The 16,460-nt window shown below is 34.7% G+C and overlaps 1 long non-coding RNA gene across 11 annotated transcripts; it reads right to left on the bottom strand.

Annotated features, from left to right (window-relative positions):
- Positions 1–8,530: 8,530 nt before the first annotated feature.
- LOC113303378 lies at positions 8,531–13,316 on the bottom strand. Of its 11 annotated transcripts, none has more exons than XR_003337450.1 (8): positions 13,092–13,316; positions 12,933–12,952; positions 12,058–12,163; positions 11,798–11,886; positions 10,826–10,878; positions 10,551–10,688; positions 9,845–9,892; positions 8,531–9,000 (listed from the first exon to the last, which is right to left on the bottom strand). It is a non-coding gene; the product is annotated as an uncharacterized LOC113303378 (long non-coding RNA). The 11 variants fall into 11 exon arrangements; XR_003337453.1 differs by having other exon boundaries at positions 12,058–12,159; XR_003337447.1 differs by having other exon boundaries at positions 8,532–9,000; positions 12,128–12,163; positions 12,933–13,015.
- Between the last annotated feature and the right edge of the window lie 3,144 nt (positions 13,317–16,460).

The raw sequence follows: 16,460 nt of genomic DNA, 5'->3' as shown, positions 1-16,460 counted from the left end.
TAAAAAAAAAAAAAAAAAAAAAAAAGTGCAGTATGTATAACCTTGGTTCGTTCGAACCGGTGGTAGTGAAATGAAGCATTCGCGTATACGCTTCAAGTCGGAATATTGGATTTCTCTACGAGATAAGATGCGGTGAAAATCAAAATTTCACTTCCACCCATATGGCAGTGAAATACGGCACTTACTTCCATTCTATTGTCGGAGAAATAAAACATTTCACATTCCATTTTTGTTCTTTCAGTTTGATTCTTTAGTTACTAATTAGTCTATTAATTTCATTTAGTTTGAATGTTAAGGTTGTTCGGCTCCTTTTGCAACTCCCCTCAATGAAGAAACCATCCCATGTCAGTATCTTGGGTGTCCAGCGAACATTGCGACTTCCAGGATCAAAGAACCCACAACCGCTCTTATCGATGAATTCTAGTTTACAAGATAATACTCAGATGTTATACACATCTTTTTTCTGTAAATTTGTGCAAGACACTTGATAAATACTCTTGAGTTGCATTTAGGAATCAATATGAACAAAAGATAACGTGTACATTTTCTTTTGTTGTAGTTTTGTGCAAGACAATTCACAAATATCCATTTTTTGGACATTTTTTTCCCTCCCTAATCTCTCTTTCAACCTATTATTCCAGTTTAATTACTAAAACTTTGAAAATGACCCTTGGAAGGTTTGTTTTTATTCACATTTGCTCTGAACATCGTGAATGCTTGAAAATATGTAAAGCTACTTGAATAATACATGGGAATAAGATAAGGTTCTTTATTACTTGAGAGAGCATCAAATGAAACAACCTCAACATTCAAATTAAGTACAGTATGATATTAATAAGACTAGATTATCAAAACCAGGAAGAACAAAAAAAAATGGCATTGAAATGTTACGTTTCACCGTCACCAGAATGGAAGTGAAATACTACATTTCACCGCCACCTACACTGCAGAGAAATTTTGTATTCACTTATTGTATTGTGAGCTTGAATGTTTTATCTCTCTTATACTAGTATGAAAGAATTAAGGTTTTATAGATCATCTTTTTTCATAAATGATTTCAATATTCATCCATTATTGGCGTCATACTTTTGTTAAAGATATAACTTTGGTGATGAAGTGTTTAAAATCTTGATGGAAGATATAGCTTTGGTGATGAAGTGTTCAAAATCTTGATGGAACGAGTTGTTATTTTGTGCGAACCCTAGATGATGTTAAAGTTAGGGTTTATAAATCTCAGTATTTTGTTAGGGTTTAAATGAAGAAGAAGGAAGGTCAGTACTTTGTTTTTGGAACGAGTTGGTATTTTGTACAAAGGGTATTTCTGTCCGAGTTATAGTAAAGTTTTGAATAGGTATCATCAGTTGAGTTGAATACGAGATTTTTACTCCCTTGATCCAATACCCCTCCCTATAACAAAAGTGTTACTTTTTGATTATTTTTGTTGAGGCGGTTCGTTGAGAGGGGAGGAATTGAGGATGTATGACAGTCTCGCTTGGGGGGTTTGATGATTATATAGGCAGTCCCGATGCTAAAGTTATTCTCCACTTCACCATTAAAATTGTGGCGTATTGTCTAAATTTGGACCAGCCCTTGTTGGACTAGTTGTATCAAGGTCGATTATAAGGGAACGGTCTAGATTGTGTTAAGAGTATGAGTTTATTCAGTATTCACAAAACTGTTATTACTGTTTGTTAGCTTGTTTTGTTTTCTAGTCTAGTCTGTCAAAGTCAAGTCAATTATGTCAAAGTCACTAAATCTGTTGACTCAACTATATCAATCAACTCTCTCTTTGTGTTGTTTTGGTTTGCGCAAGAATTTTGAATCTAAATTCAATGGAAAATTGATCTCTCTTTCTGACATGGTATCAGAGGGAAAACCAATCTAGGTTTTTCTTTTTTCAATCCTTGAGAGTACCTTACCTCCAATTCTTCGTCATGTCTTCAATTTCCTTATCTTTTAAGTCTTCTTCTACACCAATTCATATTTTCCTTAACATCAAACCCCTAATTCGTCATACTTCTACCAATTATTCTATGTGAAAACCTCAGATTTTCGCCTTACTTCATAGCTAGCTATAATCTTTTTCTCTATGTTGATGGTGTTTTTCAATGTCCGGTGAAGTTTATTCGTCGATAGTTGAAATTCATGCTTCTGATACTGATATCCCTAAGGATTTGATCGTTAATCCCTTATATACTTCATGGCAACATCATGATCATGCAATTTATTCGTTGTTGCTATCTGCTTTATCTGAAGAATGTCAACCTCGGATTATTGGTTGTTCTACTTCATGTGATGTTTGGCTTCGTCATGAATTGGATTTTAATGCTTCCGTTAAGTATCGACTGATACAAATCCGTGGGATCTACCCGATCTGAACAAAGGTACGGTATCATGCAATTGTATTTCAATAGGGATAAAACTTTGTCTCATCAACTTGCTTAAATTGGTAGACCAATTCATGATGATGATCTTGTATTTCACATTTTACATGGATTACCTGCAGAGTATCGTGCCTTTGTCACATCTGTGAACACTCAACAATCGGAGAATTTAGATCTCAAATTGGTAGACCAATCTGCTTTTGCTATTGATTTATCCACTACATCTGCTAATGTTAGTCAACAACACTTTTCAAATTCAACTACCTCTAGTTCTTCTTTTGGCAATCAGTCTCCCAACTTTTCAAGATACAATTTCCACCCAAAACACAATTGGAGTCCTAACTATTGTGGTTTTCACATACCTTCTCATTTTCCTGGTAGACATGGCATTTTAGTGGTGGTTCTTTCCGTGGTAGATCTGGTTTTAGAGGTTCTTTTTTCGAGGTGGTTTTTGTGGTGCTCGTGGTGGCAAGTCTCCTTCTAATTTTTATCCTCCATCTCAACCTCAAGTAAGGTATGACTACTATATTGTCTGTCGGTATTGTCGAAAACCTAGTCACTTTGCTGCTCAATGTTACTTCATGAAAGTTGATTTTCGTTCTCCAGCGCAAGCACATTACACTACTGCTGAATAATTCTTTGATGAATCTTATAAAGAACCATAATACCCTGAGCATGAATCATATGTTGTATACAATAATCCTTGTCCTTCCTCTTCAAATACTTGATTTCCTGATTCTGGTGTTACCTACTACATGACCAATGATCTTGCGAATTTGAACTTACACTCTCCCTACGAAGGTGCATACCAAGTCAAGGTTGGAAATGACTCAGGTTTTTCTATTCATCAGATTGGTTCTACTTCATTTGCTTCGTCTAGTAATAAGTTTCATATATCCAGTGTTCTGCGTGTACCCTCTATGATTAAGAATTTACTATCTGTTCATCAGTTTGCTAAGAAGAATGAGTGTTACTTTCAGTTCTATCCTGATGAATTTTTTGTTAAGAACATTACCATACACAAAGAACTTCTTAAGGGACCATTTAGGGATAACTTGTATAAACTAGACTTAAACTCTGATACTTGTAAAACAAGTCTTTCTTTCTCATTCTGCTACAAATGTTTGGCATAGTAGGTTAGGCCATCCAGCCTTCAAAATACTCAGACATGTTTTATCTGTGATTGGTTCTTCTTTGGATTCTCACTTAGAACCTAGTTTTTGTACAAATTGTCAATTAGCTAAGTCACATGCTCTTCAATTTCCTTCTTCTCAGACTCATACTCATGGTCCCTTGGATCTTATTCATTCCAATGTTTGGGTTTCACCCATTTGTTCCATTAATGTATATAAATACTATGTCCCCTTCATCGATGCTTATAGTAGATTCACTTGGCTCTTTCCGTTAGATTATAAGGCCCCTTCCTATGGGTGTGGCAAACATGATTGTTTGTCATTTAAGCATCCACTATGGAGGGGGCAAAATGGCATGGCTACCAAGTGAAGTTTCCATCGAGCGGTCGAGTCTAGACCCTTCGGTGTAGTGAAGATCTCTCGGTTTAGTCTCCACCTCCCCTAGTGTTAGTTTTTAATTTTTGTTTTACTTCTTCTCTCCTACTTTTTAGTTATTATAACAGACTTTTATTATATAAGGGTCCCAAAAATTATTAGATAATCCTAAAAAATTAATAAATACCCTACCAAACACAAAAAAATAATTCTTTTATTGATAAGGGTCCCACTAAACACAATAAAATACACCACTTTAATAGAATTTGCCAGTTTTACCATAGTGTGAGAACTAGTTTTCCATGTCATGTGGCATGGAAAAACAACTTTTATTCCCTTCCCCATAGGAACCGGCCTAAGTCTGAGGTATTTGCCGCTTTTATTCAGTTTCAGAAGTTGGTTGAGAATTTATTTGGTAGGAAAAATTAAATTCTTACACTATCTGACTGGGGAGACGAGTATAGTGTTGTGTCTACTTATTTGAAGTCCTGTGGCATTAGTCATCGTGTCCCTTATTCTCATACGCATCAACAAAATGACACGGCTGAACGTAAACATATGCATCTTAGAAATACTGGTCTCGCTCTCTTAAACCATGCTTCTTTACCTCTTACCTTCTGGTCTAATGCTTGTGAAACTGCTAATTATTTGATCAATCGTCTGCCTTCTCCGGTTTAAAACAACAAATCTCCTCTTAAGACTTTATTCCGTTCTGCGCTTGATTATGACTTTCTCAAAAAATTTGGTTTTTCTTGTTATCCCTTCTTGCGTCCTTCCAACTCTCATAAGCTAGAGAATCAATCTGTTAAATGTATCTTTTTAGGGTTTTTGCAATATAAGGGTTATCGTTCTTTCAATCCTCATACAAATAAAATTATTGTTTCTCGAAATATTTTTTTCGATTAAAGTGAGTTTTTGTATTCCTCTATGTTATAGTATTCTCCCTCAGTCAGCAAACCACTACCCTATATGTTGATCTTATTTCTACAGTTGCTTCAGATTATGTTTTATCACTATCTACGTCTTCCTTATCACCACCTTCCCCTGTTTTATCACCACCTCCACCTGTTTCATCACCACCCTCTTCTACTTTAATTGTTCCTTCTCCACCACTCATTCCATTCTGATTCTACCCACTCAATGATAACTAGGTGGTTATTTCTTTTGTCGCTTCCCATTCGGATGACACTGAGTTAACTCCTACTTCATTTACTTCTACCAATAAGATTGCAGTTTGGAGAGGGTCAATGAATGATGAAGTTCATGCTTTAAAAGAAAATGATACTTGGTCTCTTGAGCCTCCTCGTTCATCTCAGAATGTCATAGAATGTAAATGGTTTTTTGGATAAGGCTCGCAAGGTTGGTAGCTCAATCATGAATTCATTTTTTACATAACCCACCCACCTCATGTGGCGTGAAAACGATTGGATCCCGATGTTATTGTATTCGAGGAGTAACCCTAATGGTTGTTGATTTTATTCCAATATAGTCCTAGGTGGATTAGAGTTATTAGATCATTGGTGACCGACCTTGTCCAACTTTCCTCCACCATAGGTTTTAATAGGAGTGGATTTTTAAAATCAGAATAGGACCTCGAAATTAGCAATCAACGATAAAATTTTATTGGCTTATAGGTTGTCTATCAATCTTGGTCCACCTTTAAGTTTTCAGATTGGCGACAGAACAGAAACCTTACTTAATTGGGACACTAGTTAGCAACTTAGCATTGGGGCATTGGCCCCTTAGTTCTTATCTTCTTGTTGGCCATGGTATGGATGTGTGTAACCAAAGGTGCAGATATGGCATGTGCAAGTTGATTAGGCATACCTGAAAATGAAAAAAAGAAAAAATATTATGGGAATTTCCAGGGTTTTATCAAATCAATCACCTGTACATTCCTGGCAAGTGGACTACACGGAAACCCTGTTCGGGACCATTCATGCAAGGATAGGAACATGCGTTAATTTATTGTGTAACCGAGTGACTTTTATATTACTGTATATAAAATAAATTATTAAATTTGTTGATTAGATAAATTTCGTCTTGCCATGTCTTGGTCGGCCAAACTGTCCCCTAGGCCATGTGAGCTACGAGACAACTACATTTTGCTAAGAAAATAATCAGGTACACTTCGTTTTTCGGGTAGATGATTGCTCATCTGAAAAAGAATCAACTGATATAGCTTGCCATCTTATATATGTGCTCATCAGGAAACAGCAAATCCAAATAAACAATTAAAAGAAATGAAACATCAGGATTGTGGATTTGTTCTCTAGTTCCATAAGGTTGGTTTGTTTCTGCTTTTATTCTTCACCAATAGCCCAATTTCATGTAGAATTGTCTCCTTCTACAATTCTTAGAGCTAGTTATTCAATTTCTTCCCCCACCTCAAATCCTTGGTCTTTTACTTTCGATGAAGAAAGCATATAACTACCAGTGGACTCCAAATATTTGATGCAAACTAAACAAACAACTAAATACTAGTATTTTATACAGGAAGGCTCATCCATTAAATGTTTTTAACTTTTTCTTTTCCGTTCAAGCTTATATATCATAACATAAGTGTGTCAAACCATAATCACTTGTAAACGTCGGAACGTATAAGGTAATAACTTTTTTAGTTAATTAGTTGTTGGTTAGGAAATTCTAGTAGGCGAGTACCACATCCATAGTATCCAATTTCCAAAACCAAAAAACAAACATGGTTTGTTGAGAAATGGATTCGAGCTTTGTAATGAAGAAAATGAGAGGCAAAATATATTACTTTTGAAATTTAATTTTTGATGCTAATATGTTTATCCTCGACTCATAAGATTTTATGAGGTCCAATGTTATCTTTTTAAACCCTCGCACATTCCTGGAATTCTACAAATGGATTTCAGACATTTTGTGCTTAAAAGGTTAACTAATCTCACAAATACAAAAAATCCAGGCGATATTGTTGATGTCACATGTCTCGGACACATTTTCCAGAGAAACCAATATAGAAATTTTGGTGGGCGGACAAACCATCAGAAAAGTCATAATAAATATGAAAAGGATTTTGTTATCTTGTACATCCATACATAAGATAAGACTCAATCATTGCATTGGGAAAGTGTAAAATCAATTAAAAAGATAAGAGATGGTGTAGTTTGCATTGAAGAATGCAAAACTCCACTCTTAATAAATGCATGTTTGGTAAATCTATATTATTATTACATTTTCAATGCAAACTACACTATCTCTCTTATTTTTTTAATTAGTTTTGCACTTTCCCAATGCAATGATTGGGTCTTATCTTGTGCATGGATGCACAAAATAACAAAACCCATATAAAAATCATTTAGTAATTTTTAATTTTAGAGTCGTATTGAATATGGATTTTTCCTAATTGCCACCCACCTTAATTACAACTCCCATTTATCCTATTTGCCACCCATCAATTTTAGAATATATCCTCTCTTTTTTCTTTCTGATACTAAATTTTAGAATATATCCCTAAAACAACTATTTTTTTTCTCCCAGCCACCGTCACCTTCTCCTCCCCCACCACCGTCAATTTCTCCCCATCTCCACCACCGATCTCACATCACTATCTTTTTTAGTGATCTTTCTTAAAATGAGAATGGACAACTCATTTAATTGGGGTGGTTATTCATAGACGCTGTAGAACTTGGATAACTCATCACCTTATTCTCATCCTAAAATGATGATTAAAGTTGTTCTGCATGATTCATAGGCGTGTAACTGTGTAGATGTTGATGAGCTACATTCACATGAAGAGGAATATAGCGAAATTCTCATGGGCAGACATCATGTTCAGTTATCGTTGTTGTCAATTTTGTTTGCACCGAAACAGTGCTGTGGGTCTAAACTAAACCCTGATTTGTTGAGTGAATTGATGATTAATCTTCACCATCACCGCTACCCACTTTAACGATTTTTTATTAAAACAAAAAATATAATAAATCACCAATTCACCGACCAACATTGGCGGCTCTCTATGATAAGACATTAAAAAATCATAAACTGTTGGTGAACAATAATGTTAGACAAAAGTTTATTAACGTGTTTGTGTTTTTAGAGAAAAGAAAGGTTAGCGAAGGAGGACAGTGGCTTAGTCAGTTTGACATTTTATAGGTGGTAAATGGGTAAAAATAGAATTGAAAGTTAAAATTAGGGCAAATAGGGAAAGTGTAGGTGGCAAATAGGTGGAACCTTCGTGAATTCATTTTCAATTTAGGGAAACTTGGACTACACCATTTTCCAGGATTTGTAACAGGCATACCTGTTACTTATTTAATTTGTAACGGTAATAACCTATTATAAATAGACCGTCAAATGATGGTGTTTTGTAACGGTTTTATCTGTGACAAGATCTAGATACAGTCGCATATGAAAAGCGTTACAATAGTTAAGTCATAATTGACCTAATTCTAGGATTGCGACACGTGGCTGATTTGTCACGAAATTTTAACAATTTTAGGGGCGAGTATATTATTGCAACGATTCTTTTGAGGACACTGTGTTCCTGTAGTAATGGTTATAGTAACACTTATAAGTGTTGCCTATTGCTTGTAACAAATGTTTTAGTAACACGTTTCATCCTCTTATGTCAGCACTCAGATGATGACACGTGTTCTTTTTTAACAATTATTTCTGTGAAATTCTCTAATTACAATTTAAAAAAATGGATAGTCCAGATCCATTATAACGGACCTGGGCTTCCAGTTTACAGGCCTGCCACACAATTTATCATGAAACACAGGCCTGCGATACACATTTTGCAATACACATTTCAACACTTGTACATATATTGTGGAAACACAAGCACAAAGGTCTATTCATTATGATACTTGCAACCAATTTTTTTTTTATATAACCAAGCACAATTCAAAGCCAACACTTTCTGAGATGCAACCAAGTAAAAACAAGCTTAACTTAATTAATACACAATGAGATAAGAAGTTGCAAGAGAATAAAAATATACAAATGAATCAATAAGGTTTGTTATCATACCATTTAACGCTAGCGTAGACAAAGTTATCATTTCAAGTAATTCCAGCGAGCATAGACAAAGTTGTCATTTCAAGTAATTCCAGCATTGGCATCAAAACACGCATGACCTACGAATAATAAAAATGGAACATGTTAATGACAAGTTTTGGAGTTTCATGGATCAAGAGAAGAGTGGAAAGAAAAACAGAATAAAGAAATGTAAAGAACTACATTATTATCGATCTTTCTTCATGAAATTTGATACTTGGAGAGAATTCATATTCCTAAGTTTGAAGGAATATAACATATGTTTATTAAATAGATAGCATATAAGTAGACTAAACATATGTTATATTCTCTTTATGCACCAACAGTTAAGATGAAATGCTGCACTAACATAAGAAATAACCTTGGATCGAGTTATTCCTACCAGGATTGATTAATAAATACGACGGATGAACAAACTGATATATGAGATTAGTAATTGATCATATCACAATTCCTCGTAGATCAGTGAAGCATATATTACTAGCATGTATGGTTTCATTATCAAGATAAATATGACATATGAACAAACTAATATATGAGAGAATGCAAAACAAACATGTATCAGATTAAATATTGTAACCATTTAACTGAACCAGCTAATGGTACCAGAAACTTCAAAATTATATCTATCAATTCATATTTAAGCATAAACTGAACCAAAAAAAGAATTTAATCATATTCTACCAGTTCATATTCTGTCACAACAACAATCCAAAAACAAAACTCACCCAACAAAAATTAAATCATAACAAATCCTAAGTCACAAAATTACCCATTAATCAAAACCAAAAACACTACTACTGAGATGAGTCAGACACCACTACAACTCACAATTTAAGAAAACCCCAATTAGGGTTTCAGATAACATTAGAGTTTAGCTTCCCAACAAACAAAAAACTCAAGAAGCTCATACTACTATTATACCTTTTTGTGGACTTTAATGAATTCATCTGTCTTGGCAGCAATCTTCTCCTGTCATTTGGTGAGATAAAAAAAATTGTATATTAGTTCAATAACAGAAAACAGAATTCTGAACCTAAAATATCATTCAGTTGAACCTAAACTTGGATAATATCAGACCAGCAATTGTAAATTATAAGAACTAAGAAAGTAGCAACAGTCCATATACATAGTCAACTAAAGCTTTTATTACATAAACGAAAACACAAGGTTGTTTCACTTTGCAAAAATGCATGGGTCACAGAACAAGCCTTTAGTAAAGCACAAAGAGACTCATAGAATGCAATTTATTCACTAAGTTACATAGTTTTCAGCGATAAGACTTTCTTTTAATGAATCAAGAATATTAACATTGGGAAGCAGCATAATTAACATGTGTAATCTGCATTTCAATTGGATAGTTCAGTTAATATCCAGGAAATGGAACAACCAAATCAAAATGGGAGCAGTCTTAAGAACCGTTTTAGTAAGTCATAACAAGAAGGTTACTCAAAAGAGGAAAAAAAACACGAATAGCCATATCAAAATACTTAACAAATTGAAACTTAAAAATTTACTTGGAATACCAATTCATAAATTCAAGTTGTACCAACTGCATACATCCTAAGCCGACGAGATTGGGCTCATAAATTCAAACATTAGCTAGTTAATTGAAACTAAATATTTTTACCGTTTTTGAAATAGGATTGATTTGTTGCTGCTGTGATTTGACACTGAAGATTTCTCCTTAAAGTGATGCTTTTTTACAGCTACAACAACAACTTCAAAGATTGTTGGGAGTTCATTCATCAAGTGAAATAAACGCTTCCTGCACCACAGATACAAGTGATTTATAACCTTAAAACTTAATATGGATTGTAATGGGCCTTGGACAAACTATTAACAACTAAAATTATAACAAGGAACGATGATCAGATAGATTTAGAAAAACTTAATATGATTTACCTACGTTCGAGCCTCGTCCATCATCTATGTTTCCAATCCCCAGCTCCTCGCATCTTGTCAACGACATACCAAGAAAGGAAGGAAAATGACATTCAGAAACAAAACTATGTAATTGCCAAAATAAAGAAGAATTGAATACTCTGAAATATTTCTTAAAACTAACTGAAGATGACAAGATTTCATGGGCTAGTTATATATTCATACCCCTCTAGGCCAGCAACCTGATTCCAATAATACCATTTCTAAGAGTTAAAGAGACACAAACAAGGTGTTTTTAGCCAAACACACAGAAGACTAGATATTAGAAGGTCTTTACTGCAAGATAAAGAAAAAAAACATACACACATGTACTCATGGTTCTTAATTAGCAGGAATCCATATCTTACTGCTCTACACAGAAAAAGTATAACTTATAAGAGAAAGGTATTAAGAAACCAGAAAAATGCTTATTTGCACTTTTTGTGGACTTAGAAAAAAAACTAGAAATACTAATATTTTAAATTCGTGAACTTCACAAATCAGTAAAGGAATAAATATTAAAAAAAATAGGTAGGAATTTTTAGAGTTGAGCATTTCATTTTTTAAGATCACTTTGAAGAACCAAATCGCTGTATACACTTAATATAGAGTTGCACATTTCATTTTTTTCAGAGTAACTAAAACAGTTGTAGCTTATGATGCCCTTTCCCTAAGAAATTTCCTTGACTTGAAGAGCAGTGGACTGCTTTCAGCCTAGAAAAAGCAGGTCCCAAGTTGTTCTTCATAGACACAACTCAAACTTGGTGCATTGCAGTCCCAACCAGAGATAGTGATATGACATAAAATTACAGTCAGGACAATATCTCCTAAAGCCATTTATAACTGAAAGAAAAATCCTTGATGTAGAAGGGACTACCAAGACCTCCAAGAAGTTTCTGGAAACCGATGACAAATTCAAGGGACTTCAGAGTTATGTAGTAAGCTACACCATACCTTGTCTATCTCAGCCAGAGTGAGCAGACTAAGTTGCTTGAGTTTGCGAACTTGATTGGGTAACATAGGTGGAAGAGATCCAGCATTTCCTGTTAAGTCATGAAAGTCAGGGTCGAACGTCATAATATTATTCCATACATGCATATCTACATTTTTAGAATTCTAGAAACTATGGAGAAACATACAAAAATACATCTAAGTGAACTACATAATGATTCCAGCACTGCTCATAGAAGAACACAACAATAACAACAACTTACAAAGAAAATAGTAGCAAAAACATTAATGCGAAACCTCCTATGTAGAACAGGGTCAAGAAATTACACCAACCTCCCATGATGGATAAACCCACATTCCAGCAACTAACTAGTAAGAAACAAAAACCATATTCAATCAGCAATTAGAAATGTGATGCCAATTGACAAAACCAAAGTAATTTCCAAATTTAGCATGATATTAACATTAACAAATTTCTAGACAGAAGCCTCGTGACAAAATTTCATGACCACTAGAACACATGCGATCACTTTATATTCGGTCCCAAAATAAATAGTAATTTACAAAGGTTCACACATTCATTAACATCCAGATGGTAGTTTGTCGAAGAGATAATTGGGGTATAAATACAAATCAAATCTCTCATATAAAACATGAAAAATCAAGAACAATGTCCAATTTTGATAGATCAATCTAAATATCAGTTAATCTATCAAATATTCTAGTAGCAATGAAATTCTCAACTTACTATCAAGGAAGATAACCTATGGCGGGACCAACTCTTTCTCTAACTAGTCTTCAAAAATGACCCAACAACAATACACATAAATAAATCTACTAACCAAAATGCAAACAATTCAGAGATCAATTAAAAATAACTATAAAGGGGACATCCAATCATCGATCTAAACAGGGGAAAGCCAAGCTTTCATCCATTCAAGAAAACCCATAACTTAAAAGGATGAGTAAAATAGAAAATCCACACCAAAATCGAATGACCAGGAACAACATAAAAGCTTAAAATCAATCAAAAATATCCAGATCCAAATATATAAACTCTAAACAAGCAAAAACAGATAAATTAAAAGAACCCTCATTTCAGAAATTGAAATCAGAGGAAGAAATAAAGTTTGTGTACCTTAAAATTAGTAATATCAACTTTATTCCATCACCACCCGACCAATTGAAATATGTTGTTCACCAAAATAGTGAAAATTCAATCTATTAGATGCATGGTATCATAGATCATATAAATATCAAAAAACGGCAGAAGTTATCAAGGGTTTCATTAATTTACCTTCGAAGAAAAAGAATAACTCGAATATAGATCTGCTAGATGAGAATAATGATTTGGTTTACTGGGTTCTAGGGTTTGTCTTTGCTCTTATCACATCATGGGTGGAGAGCTAATATCAAGCGATTTTCGTTCCTGGATGAGTAGCTTTTACCCTTTCGATTTTTTAGATTTGTGAAAGAAAAGAACAAGAGAGATTTGTTAAAGGAGAAGAAAAATAAAACGAGAGAAATAGCTAATAGTTCTGCTGTGAAGGTGTGAGAAGAAAAATAATGAAAAAGATAAGGTCCTGTTTGGTATAGTTTTCAAAAACAGTTTTCTGTTTTTAAAAACAGAGAAAACAGAAAACAGGAGAAAACGCGTTTGGTAAGGACATTTTCAGAAAATGTTTTCCATCTGTTTTCTGTTTTTAAAAACAAAAAAATGAAAACAACAAATTATTGTTTTCTGTGTTTTCTCTTTTTTTCTTTTCTTTATTCTTTTCTTCTTTTCAAAACAAAGTAAGAGATGGGGAATGACTGCAAGTGAGTCATGGCTAATATCACTATTTCTTAGACGAATCTTTACATTTGATCCGATTTAGTTGGTTTTCCTTATTTTCAAAAACAGTTTACCAAACAATTTTTAGAAAATGAAAACAAGGAAAAAAAGGTATGTTTTTAAAACAGTGGAAAACTATTTTTGAAAACTGTTTTTCAAAACTGTACCAAACAGGCCCTAAGGTTCTCTTGGTTTTAACGAAGAGATGGTATACTTAACCGCAACGACTAAGGGTGCACACGGTACGGTTCGGCTCGGTTCTTGCCGAGACCGAGTACCTGTACCTTACACCCTTCGGTACCAAAAAAATGGACCGGTCCCGGTACCGAGTACCTCGGTTCCGGTTCCATTGTGGACCGGCCGGTTCCGGTCGGTACCAGTACCGGTTCCGGTTCCATTTCAGGGAAAAAAAAAAAAACAAAACAAAAACCTACTGCCATGTTTTTTACTTTTTTACCTATTTTCCAATATCTCAAAGCAACAACTAATAAGTAGCAATATTAATGGCAAACCAAACAAACAATGTCTTGAAAATCTTAAAAAAGAAGTAGCAGTAGTCACAGACACACACTAAGTCTTGAAAATGAGAAAATCTGATAAAAGAACAACTAGCAGTCTAGCAGTGCTGTAGTAGCCTTGAATATTGATCTTCTAATCCATGTCAGCAACACTTGTGGTGTCATCATTGTTGATAGGACCAAGTAACGCTGCAAAAAAAAAATAATAGCAGTTAGTAACCATTAGACTATATCTATTACTGCCAAATACAAGTAATAATGTAATATGTTACCTTCTTCAATTTCAACATCATCATCTGGTATGTAATCAGATAGAAGATCAAGTTGTATTGGCTTCCTTAGCCAGCTTTGTGTGCAAAGCAATGCCTCAACTGTCCTTGTAGATAAAGAGCTTCTACAAGGACTTAAGACTCGCTTTCCTGTGCTAAAAGCAGACTCAGAGGCAACAGAAGACACAGGAATGGCTAATATGTCCTTAGCCATATGTCCAAGTATCTTATACTTTGTACTGTTGGTCTTCCACCAACCCAATAAGTCAAACTCCTCCTCATCATCTTCTCCTTCACCTTTAGAATAGCATTTCCATCTTCACGGCTAAACTACTGCTCATGAATCAAAGATCTAAAAGCAAAAAAAATCATCCAAAAATGTGACAGAACACTAAAAGCATAGATTTAGTTTCAGAAGTGTAAAAGAAACAACATCCATATGAAGAAGAAAAAGATCTTACGGTGATTGCAGTGAATCCTTTAAGCCGCTACTCGCTATGAAGGTTTGGTGGGAGATGAAGAAAATCCTTTAAGCCGCTACTCGCTAGAGAAAACATCAATCCGTTAATATCAATCACAGATTCAGTGATTCACAGAAGAATTCTGTTCCATAAGAAAAAGGCATGTAAACTGCTATTTTGGTGTCAACTATAGACAATTGGGAAACACCCCTAACAGAAGGCATGTAAATCATATTTGTATGATATGATTTCATTGTTTTGAGAATAGGCATGCAAACTCACTTGATTTCACTTGAACAGAAGTGATATTTTTCTTGGAGAATTCTGTCATAAACTCACAATTGTACCAAATATTGGCGGAACCCTTGCAAGCCCTTGTCTGAGGCCTTGGGTTCAAGAAGATTACTTTGGCACTGTTTATAGTGTAAGGCTGCAAAAACATAAACAGTATCATTAGTCAAACACGAGACGGTTCAAGTCATCTTCACGGACTAATGAATTAAAGGACATCTCAAGATTCTCAAACCCTAAATAACCAGAAACACTGAATTGAACAGCTTTAGCAATAATAATCATTTTTGAGTAACACCCATATCTCAAAACAATAATTTTATATCAGACATAGTTAGAGATTTGAAAAAAACCCTAGAAATGAAAAATGAAACAAAAATGGTTTCAATCAAAAAAATAATAATTGAAAAGAAAAGAAAAAACACTTACCTAAATCTGGTTCCAGCAGGTTTGAGATCCACAAATTGAATAATGAGTTGCGGGATTTTAGAATCAGAACAAGAATCAATGGTAAATGTTTGGGGTTACTAATTTCTCCATTTCCATGGCTGGGTATATAATAGTTGGTAAGGAAATGAAATTGAACCTGTATGAGTGGATGAGAACGATGAGAAGAAACACAGTGAGGGAAAATACTACGAAGACAATCTCCAAGTTGTTTAGTCTTTTGAAGTGAAGGTTAACAGAGAAGATAGAAGAAGTTCTTCTCCTTCTCAGAACTCAGACACAGAAGAGGCGAAAAACAGAACTGAAACCCTAACCAAGTAACCAGTTAATGTTAGCTTATATACCCCCTATAATCCAACGACTGACACGATCCCTTATCCCCTAAATCTAACGGTCATAATCATTCGGGAATTCGGTCCGGTACGGGACGGTTCTTGTATTGGACCGTGTACCTGTACCCCCAGAGCTCGGTTCCTATATTTTGGACCGGTACCTGTACCCTGTACCTCGGTTCGGTCCAAAATCAGGTACGGTTCCATCGGTTCCGGTTCGGTCCATCGGTCCGGCTCGGTTCCTGTGCACCCTTAGCAACGACCGATCAAAGAAAGGGCTTAATCTCTGGAAAATCATGACCAGAGTATTGCCTAGAATATTGAACCCTAAAAAAAATAAGTAAATCCAGATGAAAATAGAAACCCTAAAACTTATTGCAAAAATCCATTATACCTACTAATTGGGCCGACCGACCGGAGGCCCGAAGGGCCTGTAGGAAGATGGTTCCTTTTATGACCACTTTTTCGTAAATTGAAACCTAACAAAAATGTTCAATTTGCTAAAAATATTGGA

Source organism: Papaver somniferum, chromosome 8 (assembly GCF_003573695.1).
Source record: "Papaver somniferum cultivar HN1 chromosome 8, ASM357369v1, whole genome shotgun sequence".
Taxonomy (NCBI): Eukaryota; Viridiplantae; Streptophyta; class Magnoliopsida; order Ranunculales; family Papaveraceae; genus Papaver; species Papaver somniferum.
This window is presented reverse-complemented; position numbering and strand designations above follow the sequence as displayed.